At 35.6% G+C, this 27,679-nt stretch overlaps 1 pseudogene; it reads right to left on the reverse strand.

Annotated features, from left to right (window-relative positions):
• On the reverse strand, positions 3,240-27,679 carry LOC100519046 (annotated as a pseudogene).

Here is a 27,679-nt window from a genome sequence, read left to right on the forward strand (position 1 = left end):
GGGTCAGAACCTATATCCTCATGGATACTAGTCAGATTCATTTCTGCTATGCCATAATGAGCACTCCCTTGTTTCAGATTCTTGAAGAGTTGTTTCAGATTCTTGAAGATTTGTTTCAGATTCTTGAAGAGGGTTACACATTTTCTGATATTCTTAATGATATAACTAAAGAAGACCTAAGCTAATATAGTAAGCATGGCCTTAAATACTTTGTATAACAGAAAATGACTTTTTTGGTGGATTAGGCTTTTAAAGTACAAGCTAGAAAAAGTGCCAGTAACTTTCACTCCTTCACTGAAGTTAGTTCCCTTTCTATGACTTAGTCAGAAAACAAAAACTACCCAACCTCACTCCAAACTGAGTTTGGAGTTTTCCAAGGTTAAAATTAGGAAAAAGCCAAGGGTCAGAAGCTAAATGTCCAATAGGAAAAGTTAAGGGACTGCCAGTCAGTCCCTGGCTGGGAGTAGAGTGAGGAAAGATATGAGATGCCAGTGTGCTATAGCCAAGCCCTTCTTTCTTTAAATTGCACCCTACATTTTCATGCCCATGTCATCTTTAGCCTGATAGTCATATAGGCTCAAACACATCATTAAAGTAAAAAAATAATATATATTTTATTACTTCCCTTCCCCACACTGTATGATTTTGATGTCTCTCTCTCTTTTTTTTTTTTTTTTTTTTTTTTTTTTTTAACATCTTCATGCTTAGATCTGTGTGCTGGCTTATTTAAGTGACTGCTTTCCAACATGGTTTCCTCCATCGTGGTTTGTTTGTTTGTTTGTTTGTTTTTAATTTAGAGAAGCCCTTTTAGTATTTCTTTTAGAATGGGTTTTGTATTGCTGTACTCTTTTAGCTTTTGTTTGTTGGAGAAATTCTTTATTTCCCCTTCTATTTTAAATGATGTTCTTGCTGGATAGAGTGTTCTTGGTTGCAGATTTTTACTTTTCAGCACTTTAAATATATCTTGCCACTCCCTTCTGGCCTGTAGTGTTTCTGTAGAGAAATCAGCTGATAGACTTATTGGGGTTCCCTCATAATTAATGCCTTGCTTTTCTCTTGCTGCCTTTAGAATCCTCTCTTTCTCTTTACCTTTTGCCATTTTTATTATAATATGCCTTTGTGGGGGCCGGTTTGGGTTCAACTTGTTTGGGGCCATCTGTGCTTTCTGTATCTTGATACCAGTCTCCTTTAGATTTGGAAAGTTTTCAGCCATAATCTCTTCAAATATACGTTAAATCCCCTTTTCTTTTTCTTCTCCTTCTGGAAGTCCTATTATGCATAGATCGGCCCTGCCCTTGTCATCTTAAGTAGCCTGCTCTGCACATATCCATCAGCATTTCTATACTTATCTCTAAGGCCATGTCTCACTCCTACTAGGGCACAACTGTCACCTCCATATGTTAAGAGTATATATTCCTATGTTAAGTTTTTTTTTTTCCTTATTAGGACCATACCTTTGGCATATGGAAATTCCTGGACTAGGGGTTGAATAGGAGCTGAAGCTGCAGGCCTATGCCACAGCCATAGGCCACAGCCATCTGCAACACCAGATCCGAGCTGCATCTGCAACTTACATCACAGCTTGTGGAAATGCCTGATACTTAACCCACTGAGTAAGGCCAGGGATTGAACCCATATCCTCACGGACACTATGTAGAGTTCTTAACCCCTGAACCACAATAGGAACTTCTTATTTTAGTTATGTATTTAAGACTAGGCAGATAATCTAGACAAGTCTAGAAGTATATACTATATAGCTTTTGCTTTAAGGGCTCCTAAATTCGTATTTTATGATGTCACTTTAAAGTTATCTTTTCCTGGAGTTCCCCTTGTGGCTCAGGGGTAACAAATCCAACTGGTATCCATGAGGACATGGGTTCTATCCCTGGCCCTGTTCAGTGGGTTAAAGGATCTGGCATGGCTGTGGCATAGGCTGACAGCTGAAGCTCCAATTCAACCCTTAGCCTGGGAACGTCCATATGCCACAGGTGCAGCCCCCCAAAAAAATAAGTAAATAAAATAAATTTAAAAAAATAAAATTATCTTTTGCTATAACTCTAAAGGAGACTCCTGTTTGTTTCATAGTGGTGGACTCCTCTGAAGGCTCTGAACTGCAGTCTCCTAGTGTAGAAGACAGATTCAGGGGGCCCCAGCAAACTAAAATTAGGCTTAATCAGCTAAACCAGGGGACAGAGGGATCAAAGAGCTGACACCTTTGTTGTTAAGGCTTCTGTTGGCCTCCACAGGAATAATGCTGCCTTACCCAAAAGAGATATCTTTGTTCAACAAACAATTAAAGAATCTGAAGTTTTAAAGAATTATGGAAAATCTTTTTAACCTTTTATTTATCATCACATTTTAAGGGTGAATAGAATTGTATGTATGGTGAGAACAGTGATTGCAAAACCTAGTCTTGACATCCCAGAGTATTATTAAATTCATAAAAATGAATTTTAAGTTACTTCAATGAAAAATCACTAGCTGGAGCTGTGAAAAAATTGATGTTTAATATTTTAAAAAGGCTGGGAACCACTGTTTTAGATTATACAATTACATATATTGCTATTAACTGACATTGAACTTAAAATTTGAAAAAGAAAATTTGATAAGAATATGCCTTGAATTCAATGTTTGATATGAATATAAATAGAAAACTATTAAGAAAATAGCTTCATATTAATATTGAATATAAAAAATGGAGAAAACTAGGATATTTGGTTTGTGAAATAAAGTAGGCTTATTTAAAAATGGAATTGTCCTTCCACCCTCTGCCTCATTATAATTAAAAATTGTGTTTCATTAAGAAGAAATGATGGTTCAGTGTGAATAGGATTTAGCACCAACATGCTCACTAAGGTACACTGCATTAGCTATTGGGTACTTAAAGAGACAGGAAAATAATCCCTCCACACCAACAAAAAGGTGACAGAGTTGAACAGGCATTATAAGGAATTTTTTCTCCTTTCAGTAACCTAAAAAATAATGGTTAAAATAGTATACAATGAAATCATATAGATTGATTAAAAAAAATTTGAAAGAGGGTTAAGCAAAATATTAACTATTTTAGACCTATGTAAATCTACAATAAAATTTATTATATCCTTATTAATTCTTAAGTGTGCAATAACATTTTTTAATCAACAGTTTACAAACCACATGCAATTATACAATCTTAATCTACACATTTTTTTTTCCATGGGTTTTTCCTCCTTAGCAAATTTGGTAACACAAAGCAGTCCTCACAGTTGCTGCCACATAGCCCACTGAAACTGTAACCAGCTCCAGTTAACTGATGGACTGATCCACTGGTTTGCACCCTGGATTTCAAAAGGCAGGTCGTTGCAGTATATCTGATAGCTGAGTTCTTCCAAAAGTGCTTCAGGATCAGCCGTGGCAAACCGCAGCATCCTCAATTTCTTTCCTCACTTCAACATCAATTTTGTTTAATTCTTCAACACTGATAAGACTGCTGTTCACCATCCTATCCTTGAGAACAATGATAGGGTCCCTCTTCCTATTTCCTGAATTTCTTCTCAGGTACCATAACTGACACCAGGATCACTCATATGCCCATGGTAATGGTAAGTCTGCAGCTCCGTCAGTATGTTCCCCTTTCCTGATCTACAATAGGAAGCTGCAAACCCTGTGGCCTCCCAGACACTCAGGATATCCATTCCATCTACTCTCAGCCCAGAATGAAGTTGTCTCTCTTGTAGTAGTCAGTGATGGCTGCTGCTCTCTCCACAGATGTTTCCATCCCACAGTGGTTATTCTCAAAGTTGAAAACACAAGGTAATTTCCACAAAGCTGCCATATTGTCAGCTTTGTATACCTGATCCTCATTAGCAGTGCCATTGCCATACGAAGTCAAACAGACCTCATTTTTTCCATTATACTTACAGGCCAAAGCAAGCCCAGCCCCCAGAGTCACCTGAGCTCCCAAGATGCCATTGCTCCCATAGAAATTCTTGGCGTATATGTGTATGGATCTTTCTTTTCCTTTAGCACAACCTCCTATTCATCTTATAAACTCTGCAAGAATTTCTTTCACAGAAAGTCCATGAGTAAAGTGAAAACCATGAGGCTGTGATCAGTTGGTCTTTGGAGTCTATGCTGGCCTTCATGTCCACACAAGCTTCCTGACCACCACAAAAGTGACAGCAACCACAAATAATTTTCTCTTTATAGAGCTGATCTGCTTCTAACTCCATTTGGCAAATGGTCTGCAGCTTCCTGTAGTATTTGAGCTTATCTTCCCTGGTGAGAACCCTAGTGAAGGGAGGGTCCTCTTCCAGCAGGTGAAGATCACATGTCTTCATTTCAAATGTAGCATTATTTGCAAAATTACAGGATGCTACCAGCACTCGGCTTGCCAGCTTCTGGGGAACACCCAACAACATGTATGAGACTGCCTGAGTATCTTCCACAGGGAGTGCAAGCAGAGGCAGCAGCTGTGACTCCCAAGACACAAACAATGCAGCCTGGATGTCTTCAAGTCTCCTTCCTGATCAAACTTATAAGCTATTGTATAGAAAACAAAAACAAACAAAAAAAGACAACTTACAGACTGGGAGAAAATATTTGTAAGTGATGTGACAAAAAAGGGCTCAATTTCCAAAATATACAATCAGCTCAAACAATTCAATGACCAAAAAAAAAAAAAAAAAATAACCCATTCAAAAATGGGAAGAAGACCTAAATTGACACACATCCAAAGAAGATATGCATATGGTAAATAGATACATGAAAAGATGCCAAACTTAACTAATTATTAGAGAAATGTAAATCAAAACTATGTACCATCTCATATTGGTCAGAATGGCCATCATTAAAAAGTTTACAAATAAAGTTTGGAGAGGGTGTGGAGGAAAGAGAACCATCCTAAACTATTGGTGGGAATGTAAATTGGTGTAGCCACTATGGAAAACAGTATAGAGGTTCCTCAAAAAACTAAAAATAGGGGCATTCCTTGGTGGCCTACTGGTTAGGACTTGGCACTTTCACTTCTGTGGCCTGCGTTCAGTCCCTGGTCTGGTAACTGAAATCCCACCTCAAACCACTGCACTACACCATAGAAAAACAACCAATCAACCAAACCAAACCAAACCAAAATCAGACAAAACCTAAACTAAAAACAGAGTTGTCATATGACCCAGCAATCCCACTCTTGGAAAAAACATAATTCAAAAATATACATGCACCACTATGTTCATAACAGCACTATTTACAACATCCAAAACATGAAAGCAACATAAATGTCCATCAACAGATGAATAGATAAAGAATATGAGGTATATACATATACAATGGAATACTACTAAGCCATACAAAAGAATGAAATAATTCCATTTGTAGCTAGATGGATGGACTGAGAGATTATTATATTAAGTGAAATAAGTCAGAAATAGAAACTCAAATGCCATATGATATCACCCTATATGGTATCTAAAATATGACTCAAATAAACTTATTTATGAAACAAAAACAGACTCTCAGACATAGAGAACAGACTTATGGCTGCCAAGGGGGAAGGAGGTGAGGGAGGGATGGATTGGGAGTTTGGGATTAGTAGATGTAAACTCTTTTACATAGCATGGATAAACAACAAGGTCCTACTGTACAGCACAGGAAAATATGTTCAATATCCTGTAATAAACCATCATAGTAAAGAATATGAAAAAACATATAAGCATGTATAACTGAATCACTTTGCTGTACACCAGAAGGTAACACAACATCGTAAATCAACTATACTTCAATACAATATATTTTTAAGCCAATAATAGAGGGGCAAGTGTCAGTAGAAAGGAAAGATGATTTATTTAGAAAAGCCTGCAATCAGGGGAAAAGGTGGATTCATGTCCAGACTCTGAAGATTCTGCTCAGCTATGACCACTTTTAAGGGAAGAAGGGGAAAAATGTCAGTTAACAATTAAGGAAGGAGGTCAGATTCTTGCTAATTTTTCTATTGTGTTCAGACCTGCTGACTTTTGGTCTTCTCCTGAAAACTATCTTACTTGCATGGTCCACCTGCAAGTTTGCTAAAGAAGGAAGCTGGGGGTAGAGAGTGAGTCATTCCTTAGCTACTTAATTCTTCATTCCTACTCCTTTTAATCTAGGAAAGGAATCAACAGGTTAGGCAAAGCATTGTGTACATTGTGTAAAGCAAAATCAGAAGCTAGGTTAAATGTTCCCTAGTGATCTCATCTTTATGATTAAGGTCTGAGGAAAGCAGGGATGAGCAAACAGAAAAAGGGCAAAGGAGATGCTTAAAATTTTTTTTCTTTCATTTGTTGGGTATTTTTGATATATAGAAGGTTTTAATAATAGATAAATAAAGCCTTTAAATGTAATAACTGTTAAGCTGAAAGTCCTCCTTAATTAAGGAAAAACTGACCCCACCCAAAAGAACCATGCTTTGTGGTTTAGGCTCTGAGTTTGATCATCAAAGGATAACACAATACCATGGGAGAATTAGTTATTTCTTATATTTAAATGTATATGAAGGAGAGAAACCCCTAGGAAGACAGTATCTAACAAAGGCAAGAATTGGACTCATAAAGACAAAAGTTAATGATAGATCAGTTTAAATGAGTTCACACCATGGCAGTTCAGGTGTGGTGATGAGGAGCTCTGCACAGGCAGATGCTCAAGTCCTGAGTCAGGACAAGTCCTCCTGCTGGCTTTTAGGAAGGATAACCTGCCCAGTTAAAAGAGTGATGTCATAGACCACAATGAACTGTAAGTTGTAAAAACAGGATGCTTATTAATGCCAATTCTGCGCATATTTCAAATGAGTTGCTGCTATATATTCTTAGTCTTTGATCACTCTTTGTTTTTTTCTGAAATTTATGAGTCAGTCATGCAGCAGCCAAGTTTCTGAGCATATCCCCAAGGATTGCTGAAATTTTTTTTATTACAGAAAAAGACATGATTTTCTTATTTATAACTCTAAAATCCTTTAAAGACAAGGAATCCATTATGAAGTTTTAATATCACTCTAGAAAAAAGAAATTTGTGTCCTTTCAGTGTTTTTATGAAGTACTGTGGACTGAAAAAGATGCACAACCTAAAAGTTGAGAATTATGTTTTATCTCATGGACTTTCTGAGGACATCAAGGATGGGAGGTAGCTTCTCAGATAGCTCAGAAAGACTGCTCTGAAGAGGTAAGGAAGGAGTCGGCATGTATAAAATTCTACAACAAAGAGCAAGTAGTTGGAATATCAAAAGATTACTTCTATGAAAAGAAAATTAGACATCTCAGTTTAATGAATTTAACACTTTTCTATGTATGTGAAGATGCTCATTGAAGTCATTACTTTCTTATTTTTTTCTATCCCTAGCTGCATCTGTAGCATGTGGAGGTTCCCCAGCTAGGGATTAAACCCAAGCCACAGTAGCAACCCAAACCACTGCAGTGACAACACCAGATCCCTAACCCAGTGAGCCACAAGAGAACTCCTGAAATCATTTATTTGATATGAACCTAGCTCTCTGGGGTCACAGTACATAGTTGGGGCTGGCTGTAGTAGCTGAGGGCTTGGAATCAGGCAGCCCATTTGTCTCTAGCCTGAGCTCCCACAGGGCTCACAGTAGAGAGCAGTTGTAGTGGCTTGATGGCTGCAGTATCCTGTCTTTATTGATATGGTAGGCAATAGATTTTCATATGCAGCCTTATTCAAAAATGATGCTTTCAGGAGTTGCTGGAGTCATTCTTTGATAATTTGCTACTCTTTTTACAATTTAAATCTAATCATGTTATATTGTCATGGAGAGGAAACTGCTATAGCAAACAGCTTTCTTTTCGATATTAAGTGTAAATTTACAGTGAAAAAAATGACAAAGAGAGTTGTTATGGGGTAGAAACTGGATTTGAACTCTGTCTCATTAAGACTGGTGAACATATATTAGGCAGAGATATTTAATTTCCTTAAAACTGTCAATCCTAAGCCACTGACTTTAGACAAAATACGTATTTAAAGTCAGTGATGACTTCTTCCCCCATCAGTGTGATAGAATACTCAGTTTAATTTTGCTTTCATCTTTGACAACTAGCATGTTTCTCAGATAATTGCTGAATTCCCTATTCAGCAGAAGTTCAATCTTATAGAGATTCTTATTGTAAGTCATTCCTAGATAACTAAGGCTTGACTTACTGTGAGCTTAAGCATTATTAAGAAACCAAAATTTATAATCTCCCTGTAGAAGAAAATCTTCTTAGTCATTTTATCACAAAATTCTCACAGATACTTCTACCTTTTCTATAATCCAATAAGGAAAAGAATCATACTGATACAGTAAACACTATTCCACTATAGGTTCAATCAGTTCTCAGATATCACAACAAAGAGGAGGGTTTGGAGGTGAGAAGGAATTTCTTCAAAGCTGCTTAGCAGTAAAGAAAATCTTCAAAATTGTATTTGTTTATATTTGTATTTGTTTATACATGCTATTTATATATTGACTAATTTTTGAGCCGAAAAGTGATATATATTTATTTCTTTAGCATATTTATATAATTACATAATTATATAGTCATATTCCATGCTTTTATTATTATGTATTTATCCTAAGTGTAATTTTATATACATTATGCAATGTAATACATAATTATAAAATTTCATATGCATTTTATATTTTACTTTCATATATGGTTTCATTTTTTAACTTTGTATAACATATTTATATATTGTACGTTATTCAAAATTTTCCTCCCGAGCAGATACTTATCTCTCCTTCCTTCATTCAATGTTACACAAAATATTTAGAATCAAGATTCCAATTCTCTGTTTCTTGAAGAATGTCATCTATACTTTGATAGGTTAACTTAAATGTTGAATAAAACTGCTGAAGGAAATATCTTTTTAAAATTTTTTGTGAAATATAGATATGTCATGTATCATTTTAATTAAAGAAATCTGATTTTTATTTTAATACAAAAATAGACAAGTTGGAAACTTTGTGACAAGCTAAATTTCTTAATTTGTATGGACAGGTTTGTCTATGATAAAAGATAATTTTAAGATTTCAGTGATTTATATTGCTCTACCTTAGCATTAACTATATTCCAACATTCATTCTTAGAATATAGGATTGCCTATAGATGAAATAAATGGTCTTTCAGAGAATTTTTGTACAGAGACCAGGATATTCCCAAATCCCAGGATAAGAACTATGTGAGAGCATCAGGGAAGCAGATCGTATTTCATCAGGCTTAAGATGAACTGCAACTTTTGTTATGGAATTCCAAGTTCATTCTTCTTGCTGTAACAACAGGCCAGTCAGGAGACAAGGCGTTGGGGCAAGGAATAATAACTGCTTTCTGAAAGCTGGGAGTCTCAGAAATTGGCAGACTAATGTCCCGGAGAATCATCTTGCCAGGATTTGGACACCAGTTTCTTTTATAGAACAAAGAGAGGAGGAGTTGATGAGGTAAATAAAACGACTAAAATTGTTACAAATATCTCCTGGTGGCGAGACTCCAGGAGGGAATTTATTAATTTATTTCTACCTGCAGACATTCACAGGTAGGCTGGGTCAGAATGTTTCCTGTGAGTTGAACAAAGGTAATATTCAGGCATGGGAGGGCAGGGTTCTTGGAGATGGGCCATTATGTTTCCTTTAAGCTAAAGGCAACATCCATTTAGCAATTAACTTGTAGCAAAAATGATAGAATACAAAGCTTAAAGTCAGAGAAACAGATCTAATAGAGAGTCAGATTTGTTTTTCTCTACATGCTACTTGGTATTTTTCATTTTCCCTTACTTTACTTGCATCTCTAAGCCCCTTCCATACCCGCTTCTAATAACTTAAGATCTTCTATCCAACCGGCCACTGGAAGCAATAAACAACATCCTTGACAATAATTGAGTGGATTAACCTTATGAGATAGGCCCTGTAATTCACCCTATTTTATAAAAAGGAAACAGGCTCAGAGAGGTAATGTAACATGCTTAAAGACAAATAGTGGCTATATGGTACAACCTGGATTTGAACTCATGTTGCACTAACTCTAAAATCTATACTCTTAACCACTAAGTGACATGCCTGTATAAAGAATTTCTCTATATAAATGAACTATATTTCAATAAAATTTTTTAAAAAGGAGTTCCTGTTGTGGCTCAGCAGGTTAAGAACCCAACTAGTATCCATAAGGATGCGGGTTTGATCCCTTGCTCTGTAGGTCAAGTATCCTATGTTGCCATGAACTATAGTGTAGGTCACAGATGCAGCTCACAGCTTGAATCCCACACTGCTGTGGCTGTGGTGTAGGCTGGCAGCTGCAGCTCTGATTAAACCTCTAGGCTGAAAATTTTCACTTGATGCAGTTGCAGTCCTAAAAAAAATTTAAAAATTTTTAAAATCCTGCATAGACATTCACTGCTTGGGCACATTTCCAGCACCTATGTCAGAAACTTACTGCTCCATATCTGCACATAATTCTTATAAGTCAATCATTAAGGTTCTACCCATAAAGAAGAGTGCTAATTTTCAAAGACTCTTATTATCCATCATAACCCCCCCCTTTTTTTACAACCTAGGTAAATATTGGTATTTCTCATATGTAAAGACATAATGGGGATCTTTGAATATACGTGGAAAATATATTGACAGAGTTGATTTCCATATATAAAGGAAGATCATTCTCTAATGAACTTTTCACTTCTTTTAAATTCCAAACTTACAGTACCTTGAAAACATTATAGTAGAATGGTGGTTACCAGGGTCTAGGGGAGTTGCTTAATGGGTTTTCTATTTGTTTTAAGTCTGCAAGATGAAAATGTTCTGGGGGTTTATCTAACAACAATGTGAATATACTTAATACTACTGAACTACACACTTAAATGGTTAAGATAGTAAGTTTTACTTATGAATATTTTTTATCACAATACAAAAGGAAAACATCACATTATACACCATTTTATGTATTGAAGATATATCATGTGCAATGTAATATTTTATTTTACATGTGCCAAAACCTTAAATGTTATTTCTTCCTAATTTTACACATTTTAGCACATACCTGGTCTCCTCAACCCTTAACATGTAAAACATATCATTCTTTTTCCCATTTAATTCATTCCTTGCTACTCAGCAGACACCTTCATCTGTACTTGACTGTTGGATACAATGTGTAATATTTATCAGTGAGAGTTATAGAATCAAATAAACAAGATGCAAAACACCAAAATCATGTTTTTGGTCATGTGAATTTGGGCAAGATACTTTCTTTTTCTTTAGTTTTCTCATTTGTAAATTTAAATACCAAAGGTACTTATTTCAGATGTCATGATAATTAAATGTTATGTATTTAAATATCTTATCACATCTATTGACACATAGGAAACCACCAACTGAATAAAATATAGAGTATAATTATTAATATTATTTTTTAAATTATATAATTCTGTCTTCACATTTGCTTCCCTGTGGCATGGATCCCAGATTTGCTCTCCAAGGAAAATTATATAATATGAACAAATATAAGCAACTATAAGCATATGTTTGTGAAACTAATTTCATTTTCTTCTTGAGAAACAGCTTGACTAAGTTTCCCTGCTTCTCATTAAATTAAAACTACCATAGTTCACTAGAAATTGAGCAGAATTTATGTGGTCTCCTTCTCAGGCCAAGCTCATAAAATTCTCTCATTCATTATCCTCCATACTCTTCTTATTCTTGCAAGTTTGAGATAACACAGCAAATCTGAAAATTATATGATAAAATGGTGAAACCTTAAGATCGAAGGAGTCTATTTGGAGAAAAGACACCCATCAAATAGAAATATATGTTTTGGGCTTTATGTAAACAAGTACTAACATTCTTTGCTATTTAAATTTTCATAGATTGAGAAGTTTATTTGTACTAGCTATTGAATAAAGAAATTGGTGCCTTGAAGTAACAGAGAAATCTCACAGGGCTAGTTAAGCTTAATTTCATAAACACCATGACCAATGATTACTATGTATCTCAAACATGCTTCCCTTCTATGAATAAGCCTTTATTATAATTGCCCTGGACTTCCATCTCTGTTATTTGGTCAAGGGTCAGTAGAAAACTTGTCTTTTTAGTTCATGTGTATCTAGAGCAATGAAGTCAGATTCAATATAATAGAGAGGACTATGCATAAGAGATTATGCCTGAGATTAAGCTGCAATGATTAGATGGCGACTTGAATCATGGTTTTTTTTTTTTTTTCATGTATCGGAAAATGTTAAAGAATTGATATCAAAAAGATAAGATTGTGGTATAAATTGGCTAGATGTTTACATAAATCTTTTCCTCTTCTTTCCAGATTCAACATTTAGATTTCTGTCTAGGGGCATGGTCATGTGACTGTATTCTCCACAGTGGAAGTATTCAGTGGATTGCACATGGATAATTTTTGAAAGCCAGCACTGCATGTCAGGTATAGGACATAATGTGGAATTCAATAAGATGGTTTATATGTAAGAGCTAAAACCAAAATTAGCCAAAACAAGACATTCTTGAAAAGGAAAAGTGAGAAATTAAGTTGATGTTACAGTGAAGGAAGACAAACCAATGGTATAGAGAGACAAGAAAGAGATTTACACATACATGGAAACTATTCAGTAAATGGTGCTAAGGCATTTGGGCACAAAGAAGGAGAAAAAGTGAAATTAGATCTCCATATCATGCAACATCTGCAAGTGCATTACAGATGATTTAAAGACAAAGCTTTTAAAGAAAACATGAAATAATATCCTTATGATCTTGGTATAGACAACAATTTTTGTAATAAGACAAAAGTTGGTATGTATATTGAAAAAGACTGATTCATTTCATCACATTAGAATTAATACATTCTGTAAATTAAAAGACACATTAATGATTATAATAACTGCCAGAAAATGGAAGTTTATTTATTGCATATGTATTTTGACAAAAGATTGTGATTTAAAATCTATAAATAACTCTAATAAAACCATAAGAAACAAACAAGCCACTTGTAAAATGGACAAAAGACTGGAATTAACAGAAAGAATCATCCCAAGTGGTCTGTAATATTCAAAAGGATGCTCAATCTCATTACTAATTAGAAATACAAATTAGGATGACCATAATTAAAAAATATATCGGAGCTACCAAACTAGGAACAATAAAAAATATGATTAATACAAAATATTGTCATGGGTGTGGAGGAATGGCAGTTCTCATTCGAACTGGGGAAACTACAAATTGGATCAGGTTAAAAAAATTCTAAAATGTTGTACTTCTGTACACCCTACAATTTTTTTTATCTGTATATTCTAACGAAATTTTAGACATGTTACATATGTACCAGGACATATTTATAACAATGCCTGTACAAAGTCATTCATACTAGCAAACCTCTAATCTAAAGCAAATGCCCATTAATTGCAATGGAAAGTTTAAAATGTGATATATTAATGTGATGAAATATTATACACAGATGAAAATTAATAAAAAACACAAATATTTACATGGAAAAATATTCAAAAAATGAATAAAAGATGCAAACCAAAAAAAATACCATCTTATGTCATTTGTATTATTTTGAAAAACAGAGAAACTAAATAACCGATTGTTTAGGAATTTTTGCAGTGTTGTGAGAATGCTAAATAAAATGAAGAAATAATTATATTAATCAAATAGGCAAGGTATTTCACTGCAAAAAATGTCTTTGTGTCCTTACAGAATTTAAGCTTATTTTTTACTAATGCAAAGTTCGGTGCAAATGAAAGCATTCTCTATATGGCGAGACATGAATTCAGGCTGCTTGATCTTGTGCTCTACAACTTTCTCCTAGTAGGATACCAAAGAGAATTGAGTGAGTACTGCAGAGAACTTAACATTGCTTCACAGAGAAGTAAGAAATTTCATTGCCAGTCATATTTCGTTTTTCAGTAGAACATAGTCTTTCCTACCTATTGAGTTTGGGGAGGGACAGGAAACTTTTGTCTCTCATGTGTCCAGGTAGAAAAGGTGCACAAGAAATTTATGAGCAGTATCAATGTCTACAGAGCAAATAACACAAAATCCTGTATAAATATTTGAAGTAGGGAAAATGCTAGGGGTAAGTATATGGGAGAGGAGCAAATCAGAGAGGGAGGCTTCTAAGCTGTCAGAAATATTCCTTTCTTTTAGTCTATGTAGTGAGTAAATGTGTTTTCATTTAATGATTATTATGTAATATGTAGATACATATACTTTTGAATGTATGATATACTTCAAAATAAAAAGTAATATACATTTTATATATATATGAATATGGCATGTCATATATCATAAAATATCATATTGTAGTAGGTAGATTAATGAACCCTAAAATGTCCACCTCCTTTTGCACAAAACCTATAAGTAAGTTACCTTACATGACAAAAGAATTTAGCATTTGTGATTAAGGAAGGAGCTAGGGATGGGGAAGATATCCAGGAATAGTGGAGTGGGCCAAATCCAATCTTGTGCGTCTTTAGAGGTGGAGAATGTTTTCCAGTTGTGGTCAGAGGAAAATATAATAGCGAAGGGTCTACAACTCCACTTGCTTTAATGATGAGGAGAGGAGAAACTGGAAGCTTCTAGAGTTTGGAAAAGGCCAGAAAAAGGATTCTCCCCCAACTTTCCAAAGGAACATGGCCCTGCCCACTTTGGTTTCACCCTCAATTTAGACCTGCAGGACTGCAAGGTAATGCATTTATGTTATTTTAAGCCTATAATTTTGTGATAATTTCTTCTGGCAATAATTGAAACAAATAGATATTTGTACATACCTACACACACACACATTACCTTCATAAACAAATCTAGATTTCACTGCATAAATAAAAATTATTGTAGGGTGTACAGTAATACCTGAATTAATTAACATATCTGCTCCCAATTTTTGCTGAATATGCAAATCATAATGTATAGCATTTTGAAGAATGCTATTTTTTTTTCTACTGAGATGCTCAAAACAATAAAGACAGCATCAAGAAAAAATTTAAAATCTGGGATATGGATGTATAAAAATATAGTCAGATATCACTTCTAGGTCAAAGAGTATGAAGTAATCAACCTTCCCCAAAACAGGGCAGTCAGAATGTCAAAACTGATTAATGTTAAGATTGACTGAAGAAATTGTTGTTAAAATTGTTCAATCAGGAAACCTATAGCAAAACAAAAAATACTGTAACATTTTTTTTTTCTGTTAAAAGGATTTGTGGAAATAAGCACACAATTTAGAAGGGCAGACTGTACAGGGGATAAATTTTGGTATAAACTAGGTCATATGTCTGGAAGTCAAGGAGCACTGGTTTATTTTCTTCAAGCATTGGATGTGGGAAGAACACTCCCAATTATCTGTGGGAACAGAGAAATAGAGCTAATTGCAAACAAGAGATGTATGCTAACACTGCTTGAACATATTGATCATCTGCCATTTCTGCAAATTTTTCCTTTTGTTTTCAAGCATTCTACAAAGTTTTAAAATTATTACTCTAGTTTTCCATCCTAAATAAAAAATTATTTAATTTATATCTAAGTATCTGTGGCTCATGAATTTTCAGAGGCTTGAACTTTGCAAAAATACTTTTATTTATATATGAGCCCAGTTTGTATTATTTGTATAAGACCCCAGTATTATTTATATATCACCCCAGTTTGTTTTTAGAGAAACGACAAACAACTTTCAAAATATTTTCAAGGATCTGTAATGTCCTCTATCTGAATGAAGTATCCAAAAATTAAAGTGTTACCTTGAATATTATGTTATGGATAAATGGCTGAAACTAAGTTTGGAACAGGGAAATAAAAGCCAGGTTGCATTTCTAAAGGTCTAAAGAGAAAAAGAAATATTATAATTGTGTGCATGCAGCTTTCTTCCGGAGTGTATTTTGGATTTTGACAATGAGATGCTAGTGTGTTCTAGGAGGATTGTGTCTTTTTTTTTTTCTCTGTATGAAAGGAATATGTAATCTCTCTTTGTCCTCAGAGGATTAAAGCTCAACATTATTTTCTTAAACAATTACACTAAATTTAAGCTTTGAGCACACACACAAAAAACAAAATACAATTAAAATGTGCATCTTCAAAAGCTTTCCTTTCTAAAAATGAATAAGCAAATAAAAACACCTGATGTTTTAATTACCTTCCTTTCTATGTCCTTAATGTTATTGTAGTCTATACCATTTTATTTTTTTAAATTAATATCCAAAAATGAAACACATTAAGAGCATATTCAGAGGTTGAAAATCTAGTACAATAAGTGTATATGGTGAGCATGAAAAAGAGAAACTATATAAATCAACATGAAGGGAGAAGTGGAACAGGCTGGCAGCATCCTCCTTGCTCCTCATTCCACTAACTGGATACAAAATTACATACCTCCAGTTTGTTAGGGACATATGACTAGCTCTTCTAAGGAGATATGTAGTCTTAAAATATCCTTAGGGAGCCACCGCTCTTGCTCTATTTCCTGTTAATGGGGCTGAAAACAAAAAGTCAAATTACAGAACACCCACAATGGGAGAAGATGGGACTTTTATGTCATCTCTTAGAGAAAAGCCACATTGGAAAAAATTCTATGTGTTTGTTTTCAATAAACCACTGTTACTTAACTACTATGGAGAATAGGTAAACAACTCTAAATAAATAGAGTCCACCGAATGTGATATTTTATATGAAAGGAAGGAACGGGTATGTGAGAATTGGGACAGCAGAGAGCTATTTCTTAGGTGATAGCCACAGATTTCAGGGTTTGCACGTGCAGACTCTGTTAGAGTAGGGAAAACTTACATGCAAGTATATGTGGAGCTCCTCAGTGATAAGGTATAAGCAGGGAGCAGAATCCTCTCTAAAGCCTGACAGGAAGTTCAGGAAGTGAACTCTCATGGTGTACTAGAATAAGCTGCAAGCAGCAAGAAGATTGTTGTTGATGGCTTGCATTGACTAATCAGTATGACTCACACTTACTGAATCAATAGGATCACCTGGGGTACTTGTTAATAAATAAGTTTCCTGAATCATGCTTCATAGCTACTAAATTAGAGTCTCCAGGGGACCCTGAGAATCGGTATTTAACCAGAAGCCGACAATTGATCTTCATGTTTAGGCAAGTTTGACAACATTGGTGTACACCAACAGGGACTAATCTTTGGGAGAACTACATGAGCTGTCAGGTCACTAGACTTCTCCAGGATTATCATACATAATCCTGTTTTGTTGTTGTTGTTGACTCTGTCCCTGCCTTAAGGAAATATCTCACAAGTTTTAGTTGTTAAATCCTTGTCATTTAAAAATCTTGCTCTCTATAGGTTGAAATTCCAAGTTCTGACTCTGAAGAGGTTAAAAACTTTAAGCAAACAGGTTGTGACACTGGGTGTATCCTGGGGCACCAAGTGACAGCCATGAAATGAATTCACTATTAAGGCTCATACACCTGTAAATGGCAAGTACATGTGGCCTATTAACTTTTCATCATGCTGTCAGTGCTCATGGGACCCTAAAAGACAGCCTTTTCCAAATGCCATGCTTTACATCCCTTGTGGATACTCAGTCTCACTAATGTGGAACACTGCGCTCAAAGGAACATTCAGGGAGAGAGAGAAGGAAAGGCAAGGGACCCAAAAAAAGACATAAACAAACAAAAATAGTTTAATGTTTACCTGCATTTTAAATCATTTGGGTTGTATTTCTTCCAGGGAAACTTGTGAAAGTTTAATCTTATGAAGTTAATTAAATATTTCAAACAATATGTATATATACATATATTTCTGTTTTAGATCTAGTGGTGAAAATGCATGCCACTTTTGAAGGTCAAATTTTAAAATCTAGAAGGACAGCTCTAAAAATTAATGTTAATTCTTCCTTGGTGCTAGATTTAGTGGTTGAGACCCTGATGATTCTAAAGCAATCTTCAGTGTCTTGTGAGGAATAAGACGATGTAAACATGAAAATAAATGTTGCCCTACAAGTGAGACAGCACCTAATAGAACTTATAATTTCAGTGTGCTTTTCCCTTTGGAGCTTTGATGCATTTTAAAAAAAATTGCTGTTAAGAGTGGATTTTTGTTCTTTACTCTGTCATTATAGCACCAGAAAATGAAACAGTGGGTTTGGCCATGCAACTTCAGGGATTTCAGTATTAAAAATAAAACAAAACAGAACAAACACCAAAAGCTGCAAAATTTTTTTCTTTAGAAATAATAATTTTATTTTATGTGTTGAGCTTTGAAACAATGATGAAAAGTTTCATACTAATTTTTTAAATAAAAAGACCTAGAAGAAAGCATAAAACATCTTTATTGAAAACTGAGAAATGTGTATTTTCCTTATTTTAAGAAGGTGAGGTTAAAAATTTATTCTGACCTTTTAGCTTTAACTTATTCAGATATTTGAGATGATAATTTAATACTGTGAGGATAAAGAATATCAAGACACTACAAGTTATCTGATTACCATACAGCCCATTTCATCCATGTCAAAGGTATTAGATGTTCTAGTATAGGTATGTAATATATTATAGTTGTAATATTCATATATTATCAATAATATATATAACACATTATGGTTATAATATATACATTATAATTATAATAGGACAAAAGTTCAAAACTACAATTCACGGTGACTTGTAGTTTATTTGCAAAAATCTAATGTTAGGGGTTATAATCAATGTTCTCTTTAGAAAATAAAAAGTATCTAAAATACTCTCTTAACTTAGAACCATAAATATTATATTCTCTAGAACTCATATCTTACTCCAGAAAAGATGCAATTTTTACAAGGGTCCTAAGCTGGGTTTCTCTGCAATCTTTTTTTCATCTCAGAAGAAGAGTTTACACATAAGAGCAAGAAACTGAAGCCCCAGTCACCTCTATGCCTTTTGTATCCAGCAGCATTCCTGGCACTGCTACCTTTCATGTGGGTGTGGTAATAAGAAAATTTCCCTTTTCACAACTATCTGCACTTAATTGTGCACAAGACTGTTGAAAGGCTACCATTATTAAATAAATGCATTATTCAAAGAAATAAGTGCTTTATTTTAAAACATAAAATTCTGTAGCAGTGCAACATTTCAAATTATTTCTTCTTTTACTTCAATAGTATTTACTTTATTTCAAAGCTATGTTCCCAGCTCTCAAAGGCAAATAATTGTAATTAGTCATTTAGTCACTCTCATCTAAGAGTTTATGAATTTTAAAATTGGGGAAATAATTAGAAAAAAGAAAGAAAAAATAAAAATAAATAAAGTTATGTTACTATTTTAGTTTATTTTGTTTTGTTTCTTTTGAAGAAAAGAAGGGTAGCTCAATCATTAGAACAAACCTCCATCACTATTTAGAATCCCTAGAGAGAAGTGGAATATGGGAAAAAAAGATATGCATAATTTGTTAACATAAACTCTCAATTTCAAATCCCAATATAAAACCCAGGTCATGCTAAGCTGGCTTTGGACCAAGCAGGCCAAATATGTAAGCCCAGAGAGATAAAACTGAATAATGTTCTTTCCTCAGAAACACCCTCATTCTACCTACCACTTCCTACATCTGATCAAGATCAAATCCCACAAAGTCGCCCTTCTCAATATCCATAATCTGCTCAGTTCTTATTACCTCTACTAATCTTACCCAGGTCATTACACTCTCTACTTAGAATATTCAACAACTTCCTACATAGTCCTACCACCTCCTCTTTTGTACCAGCCAATCCACTCTCAATGACTTCTCCTTTCAGATTTTTATTTTGCCATCAGGTTTTCTTAGTCATTTTGTTTTGCTCCACACCCTACAAATGCTGCTTCTGTACTGGACTATTTTTCTTTGTTCATCTTTCAATCAGCTCTCATCATGAACATTAGTATCTTTCAGAAAACTTCACTAAAACGGCATTTTAACAAACTGTTAGGTAATTCCACTACGTTCCTGTACTTTTCTCATTATAGCCACATGGGAGTACCCCAGTTGTTAGTCCTTCTATCTCTATATAACTAGTAAGCTCTGTAAACTCTGTGGGTCAGGGACCATGTATATACTGCTCAAATATGCAAATGCCTAAGAAGAATGATTGGCAAATACACTTATTTTTGGAAAAAATACTGATAAATAGTAAAGAAAGCATGGAAAACTAAGAGGAAAACAAAACTAATGGCCATGAATAGAATTGTCCCTCTATTCCAAGTCCTATAACATGGCCCTTTTATGTCCTTGGCTTTGACATAGGGCAGGATTCCTCCCTAGAGGTATATTAGGGAAGGAGTATCAATTTTAAAAAATAGATTTGATGTTAAATTTAATTAGTAGCTAAGTAATTAAGAAGAGGGTCTCTGGAGTTTAACTGTTAGATTCATTATCAAGCTATGTGACTTGAGGCAGATTACTAAACCTCTCTGTAACACAATTACTTTTCTGTAATATGAAAATTAATAGCCTCTAATCTATAAAATCATTTTGAAGATTAAGTGAGATTATATAATACACATATACTTAGAAAAGGCTAGACAATAAGACATTGATACAAATTTATTAACTACAAAAATCTAAATGAGGTATTAAATTCTATAGTTCTTGAAAGGTGAAACTACTTTTTAAAGTAAGAGTAATAAAGAATAATACTATATATATGAAAGTCAAGACATAACAATAAATTAAATGCTCATGAATCAGCTATGCAATGTAAGAGCCTGAACACTACCAGTAAGTTTTGAGAACTGACAACATAGTTGCCTGTCCCTCAGTTAAACAAATCTGAGGCACAGAATTACACTGTTTTGTCTCTTTTAATCCAAAACAGTCTATGCCACATTTTGTTTGTCCTATTTTTTTCTTCTTCTTCTTTTTTTTTTTTTTTTTGGTCAGGGGAAAGTCAGTTTTATTGAGCAAAGTTCTTAAGACCTGGGTTTAGGTCTCTCCTAGTTTTCCAGGTCATAATATTCTTGAAAGGTTAAAACTAGTTACCTTGTGGTATATCTTAAATTGTTTATTTATCCAGTTGTTTCTTAATAATTAGTTTCAAATTAAAAATACCTGCAAAAATACTTCATTCTTACTGTTGTATGTATCCCAATATCTCACATCAGGAAGCACATACTATTAGTTTTTGCCACTACTAGTGAAAATATGGACACTTTGTTAAAATTATGTCTTCCATGTTTCTCTATTTTAAAAGTAAATTTCTTCTATACAATTAAAAATTAATCTCTTGGATGATACGTTGAAAGTCAGTGACCTTTTAATAAATAATTTTCTCATCCATTAATGATATTTTAAATTAAATACTATTTTGGGAGTTGTACAGTGGTGTTTTTAAAATTCCATTATTGGAAATGGTTGGTACACTTGTGTAAAGCAGAACTTGCACATTTGTTTTCCCCTTTATCTATTTCTCTGACTTTCTTTTTGCGTATCACTATAGATGCATAGAGTCCCTTCATCTGAAATTTACGGAAGAAATAGTATTGCCCTTCTTTAATCTATTTTTAAATTTTTATTATTTTTTTTGGCCAGACCCATGGCCTGTGTAAGTTCCCCAGGTCAGGGATTGAATCCATACCATAGCAGTGACCAGAGCCACTGTAGCAACAGTGTCTGATTCTTAACCTGCCGCACAACAAGAAAACACCAGGCTTTCTTCAATTAAAAAAATATTTCAGAGAGGTAGACAGACTGAATCATGTGTATACTAAAGAAAGGAAATATAAGAATAAGTTATAAGGTAAAATGAAGCAGTAGGATGCCATGATTATGATTAACCTGGAGTTGAAACACAATTCTTATGATTCAGCAACCTGTAACAGGAAATGAGGAAGCCATATATGTTATACTGTGTCATCTGTGATGAAACCTAATGACCAAGACAGCTTTAACAGAGGTGACTTTACTCCCATAATTGAAGTAAAATCATATTTAAAAAACAAGATTTTAGTATAGAAGCTAGATAGTATTACTAATAAAGCACAAAATCAGTAATTCTTTCATGACTCTATTATTAAATTTAGGTTAAGAAATTTGTAAAAGAAAAAGCTTAACTGGAATATTAGAAGTACTTTATTTTTTTTTCTCAAACTACTAAGTTTGAATAACAATTTGGGGAATATTTCATAAGTTTTAAAGAAAAATTACCAAAAAAGTTTAAATTGTCCTAAAATGTGCCTGGCATGTAACACTCTGACAAATCAGCAGTTATAGTAACCACCAAACAAGTACCAGGCTGAGTTAAAATTTATGTGTATCCACTCTTTTAATTCTTACAACAACCCTATATGAATTGGAGTTATTATAATCTGTACATTTTGTATTAGACAAGTGAAGGATCTGATAGGCTTTGGTTGACAAAATTCAGAGATTTAAATTACAAAGTCATATAAAATGCTCCATACTAACCCAAGGCATCTTATCCCTTTGCCAACACTCAATCTCTGTGATTCATTGCTGTCCGGTTTTTCAAAGCAAAACCCCTCATCTTTGTTTGCTCATTTTGGGGTCATTTTTACCACATATTATCAGTTACTCAAAAATCCATACTTTTTTTTTTTGGTGTTTTTAGGGCTCCACCTGTAGCATATGGAGGTTCCCAGGTTAGGGGTCCAATTGGAGCTGCAGCCACCCACGTACACCAGGGCCACAGCAATGCAGGAACCAAGACATGTCTGTGACCTACACCACAGCTCATGGCAACCCCAGATCCTTAACCCACTGAGCAAGGCCAGGGACTGAACTCGCATCCTCAGGAATACTAGAGAGGTTGATTAAACACTGAGCCACAACAGGAACTCAAAAAAACCCATATATTTTTGATAACTTCTGTACCCCAATCTCTGGAGCAATTGCTAGTAAAGCCTCTTATGCCTGCTAAATGTCACTTGGGTCTGTCCCCATTCCTCTTCTTTTTGAATTTTTTTTACTTTATGATTTTTATTTTTTCCATTATAGTTGGTTTACAGTGTTCTGCAATTTTTACAGTACAGCAAAGTGACCTGGTCATACATATTCTTTTTCTCACATTATCCTCCATCATGCTTATCCACAAATGACTGTATAATTTCCTGTGCTGTGCAGGAGGATCTCACTGTTTATCCACTCCAAATGCAATAGTTTGCATCTATTAACCACAAACTTTTCGTTTTTTACTTGAACTGATACGTCATAGTTGTTAAAAACACAAATCATATGTCTATAGCCACACATCTTCTCTCCTCTAAAACCTATGGGGTTGCTCCACTGCTTAGAAATGAAATTTTAAAGTAGGACCTTCAAAGTCCTGAGCACTCTGTATCAAAAATGCCCCTCAGCTGTATGTCACCTCTTCCCTTCATTCAAATTTCTTAGTGTACAGATAGCATGTACCCTTACACTTCCATGACTTGTTCTATGTCACTCCATCTACCTCTGGGCAATTCCTATTCATCCTTCAAGACCTAACACAAGTGTTACCTCTCTGAACACATTTCACTATACATAATATATATAATGAACACATTTCACTATATGTAATATATACATAATACGTATACACACATACACATTAATATATATATATAGTAATCCCATAAATATATGTGTATATATATAACATACACTGTGGTTAAACTCTTTCTCTACATGCCTAGCTCTTCTCACTAGACCCTGAACATCAAAGTCAAAACTGTATATTTCAGTCATAGATTGTATCCAATTTATCTTTGTTTTCATAGTACTCAGCATAGTATTTGACATAGAGAAATCAGTCAAAATATTTGGTGGATGATTTTATGATAAGCTGCCTCTTTTCCATAAGGATCTATTTTCTATTATGTATTTTTTGGGGAAACTCTCTCAGAATGAGTTATTAAGGGATTATCATTTCATAAAAAGCAATTACATATTCTCGCAGCATAATTTCACTTTATTATTAATTTTCCTTCCCTTTTTTTATGGGGCTGTCACTAAGAGGACCTCCTCTTTATTCTACAGTTTCTTTGCTGTTACTCTTCCAGACTTGTACTGTTTTTTTTCCTACTCTCCTCAATAAACAATAGTTATAATGGATAAGCAGAAAGAACACTCTCCTAAACACACAAAACATACGTCTTCTACAAAGATACTTGTTTGTCCCTAGTGGTAAATGAAAATAACATGCTTTTTACTCCCTCTTTTTTTTAAAAGAATGCATCAGTGCCAAATATATTTATTCCATACCTATTAGAGAATTCAAACTAACATTTTTAAAAATTTGACATATTTACAATGTTGGCTAAAACTTTTTGAAGGTTCACTATCTTTAGAATATGCCCCTATTGGTCATACAACTTAACATTGAATTCAATTAGTTAATGGATACTCACTGAGCATCTACATGTGACAGATCCTTTGCAAGCCATTTATAGGAAAGATGAAATGCTACCCTTAGGAACCTCAGGATATAGAGGGATTTAAATATCTTGTAGTTAAGCTAGTAACACTATTCTTCCACACTCTTCAGCTAATTATTATCTTTCATTTACAGGTAAGCCTAAAAAGCAGAAAGGGAAAGAAAAGGAAAATGAACTTTGCTTTAATTCATATCACAGGCAAAGGTAGAGAGAGGAGAGCATAAATTAATGCCTAGAACAGATGATTTCTATCACCAATTTCTATTGTTAAAAATAATCTGTAGATAGAAATATAAAAGAAATGCAGTGTTCTGATTAAAACAGTGAAGGAGATAAAAATCATGTTTTTTGATTATACATACTATCCTGATTTTGTCTTTCTTTTTTTTAACTTATTCTTTTCATTGTCACTCCTTAGCCCCCAAATCAGTGGTTGTTGAAAAATTAACTCTATAGAAAAAAGGAGGAAAAAAAATCTCTTAGTTTATTATTTGCCCATTTCCACAGTATAATACTCCTACCATAGCCAATTTCAAACTACCAAGTGTGAGTTGGTAAGAACTGCTAAAAATCAGCTTCACACATTACCATAAACTGGCTCCACCTCTCCAGTGGTTCCCCTTTGCAATGCACAGACAGACACACAAACCTTGCATTCTATCTTCTGTCCTCATGAATGGATGGTATATCAGCTGTTGACACATTAATGTGAATTTTACTCAATGAATTAACTCTCCCAATGAAGGATACTGGATTTTAAATATCTTTTAATTTAGAAAGTAAAGTAACAACAATTTTACCCCCATGTAATAACTGCAGATCTCATGATTATCTAGCTTATTTTGTGCAGGTTGCATAGCTATTTGTTAGAATGGTTAAACTAAAAGACTTAGAGTTGGTTTATGGAGTTCGCATTGTGGGGCAGTGGAAATAAATCTGACTAAAAACCATGACGTTGTGTGTTCAATTCCTGGCCTTGCTCAGTGGGTTAAGGATCCAGTGCTGCTGTGAGTTTTGGTGTAGATTTCAGATATGGCTTGGATCTGGCATTGCTTTGGCTGTGGTATAGGCCAGCAGCTGTAGCTCCAACTGGACCCCTAGCATGGGAACCTCCATATGCTGTGGGTGTGGCCCTAAAAAGCAAAAAAAAAAAAAAAAAAAAAAAAAGGCAGAGAGAGAGACTTAAAGGTGGTTTAGAAAGATTACCATTGCATTACATTACATTACATAATATTAAATCGTACCAGTTGAAAACACATGCATCAAGGCAGAGCAAGATGGCAGAAGAGGTCACGCTCATCCTCTCCCATAAACACATCAAGAAAACACACCTACATGTAAAACTCCTTGCAAAAAACATAAATTGGGTGCTGGCAGAAGAATTTAAACCTTCAAAAAGGGCAAGAAACTCTTGACATAACTGGGTAGAACAAAAGAAAAAAGTAAGAGAGAGAGAGAAAAGGAATCAGGACTTCACTAGCATTCCAGAGAGGGGACTGTGAAGGAGAACAGAAACCCACACCCTGGGAAGCCATCCAACGAATGGAAAGATGAGCTGAGTTGGAGGGAAGTCAAAGTCGCTGAGAAAAGTGTGATAGCAGGTCTGAGAATGGAAAAGAAGAGTGAGAGCCACACAGATTATTTGAACCACTGGTACAGACACCACAGCCTGAGATGCTCAGGTGCTGAGACTTAGGCTCTGGAGGTCAGTCCCCAAGAGAGGGCTGGGGTTGGCAGTGTGGACACAGCCTAAGGGGCTAAGGAGCAGTGCACCACAGGTGGGGGAATGGTATGCTAAGGGCTGGGGAGTGGAAAGCCATGGCAGAGGGAACCTTGGAGGTCTGAATCTATAGGAGAAGCAAGGCACCAATGTTGGGGAGGATGAGAGGAGGAAGGGCAGGCTGCCACAGGAAACTGCTTGTGCCAAAACATGTGCATGTGCGCACCAGCTCACAGAGGGCAGAGCATCCCTGGCACAGCCACCCCATGGCCAGAAGCCGCTTGCTAGCCAGTCATGGACTGGGCATCTCTAGGCGTGGGAAGCTACTTGCTGGCCCACCACAGACCAGGTGTCTCTGGCCACTGGAAGATGCTTACTGCCCTGCCACAGACCAGGTATCTATGGCTGCTGGAAGCTGCTTGCTGGCCCACTGCAGACCAGGCATCTCTGGCTGAGGGAAGCCACTTGCTAGCCCACCACAGACTGGGCATCTCTGGCTGCAGAAAGCTGCTTGCTGGCCCATGGAAGACAGGACTTCTCTGGCCAAGGGAAGCCACTTAATGGCCCACTGTGGACCGTGTGTCACCTGCACAGCCCCCCATGGCCAGAAGCTGCTTGCTAGCCTGCCATGGACTGCGCATCTCCAACAGCCCATGGCAGACTGGACCTGCAGGTGGTGGAAGCAAACCACTGTAGTTATCCCTGACTCCGGAGGTGGGTGTGGCCCACCGTCACTGGAGATACCTGAATAAAAATAATTTGCAGACCCAACCGCCTCAGTGGGAATCACAGAGAAGGACATAATGATGGAACACCACTTGATGTTGCTCTCGCTCCCCTAGGAGCACACCCACCTGCAGCTGCCACTGCCAAATGTTCTGGGGAGTGCCCAGACACTTGATCACTGTCCCTTCCAAGGAATCTGAAACTAAGAGTACCTTGTGCAGCACATCCTATGGGGGATAAGCAGGATAAGGTGTTTCTTGCATGGTTTACAGGAGTCAGGCAAAAACTACCAAAGTAATCTCTGGCTTCAGAGGTGGCAGTGGCTCACTACAACTAGGGGTCAGTGAACAGGCACCACTTTCAGACCCAATCCTTCAAGGACATCACAGAAGAGGGCATAGTGACTGAATACAACCTGTTGGTGCTCTCCCACCCTTGGGAACACACTGGCACTGCTGCTGCCACTGCTTAATGTTCCAGGCAGTACCCATATGCCAAATCTCTGTATTCTGCAACTAAGAACAGCCTGTGCAGCAACTCCTATGTGGTCTAAATGAGATGGATCGATCATGTCATGCATGGTCAACAGATGGCAGAGGCAAACCACTGCATTTATCACTAATGCTAGAGATGGGCATAGCAGACTCCCACTAAGGGTCCCTGAACAGGCACCACCTGTGGTTCCAATCACCACAAAGGAGAGCATTGCAATTGAACACAAGTGTTTGTTGCTCTCAACCCATAGGAACTCATGAATCCTGCTGCTGCTACTGCCAAATGCTCTGGTCACCTTGCAGATCTTCTTAGAGTTCTTTACCATTTTCAGGGCCCTGCAAATAGGAGTAGCCTGTGCCAACCTCCTAGAGGTATTTGCTTCTGTTGAGAGCCCAACAAGCAGGCACTGCATGCTCACCCTACCCAT

The sequence above is a fragment of the Sus scrofa genome, chromosome 11 (assembly GCF_000003025.6).
Source record: "Sus scrofa isolate TJ Tabasco breed Duroc chromosome 11, Sscrofa11.1, whole genome shotgun sequence".
NCBI classification, from domain to species: Eukaryota; Metazoa; Chordata; class Mammalia; order Artiodactyla; family Suidae; genus Sus; species Sus scrofa.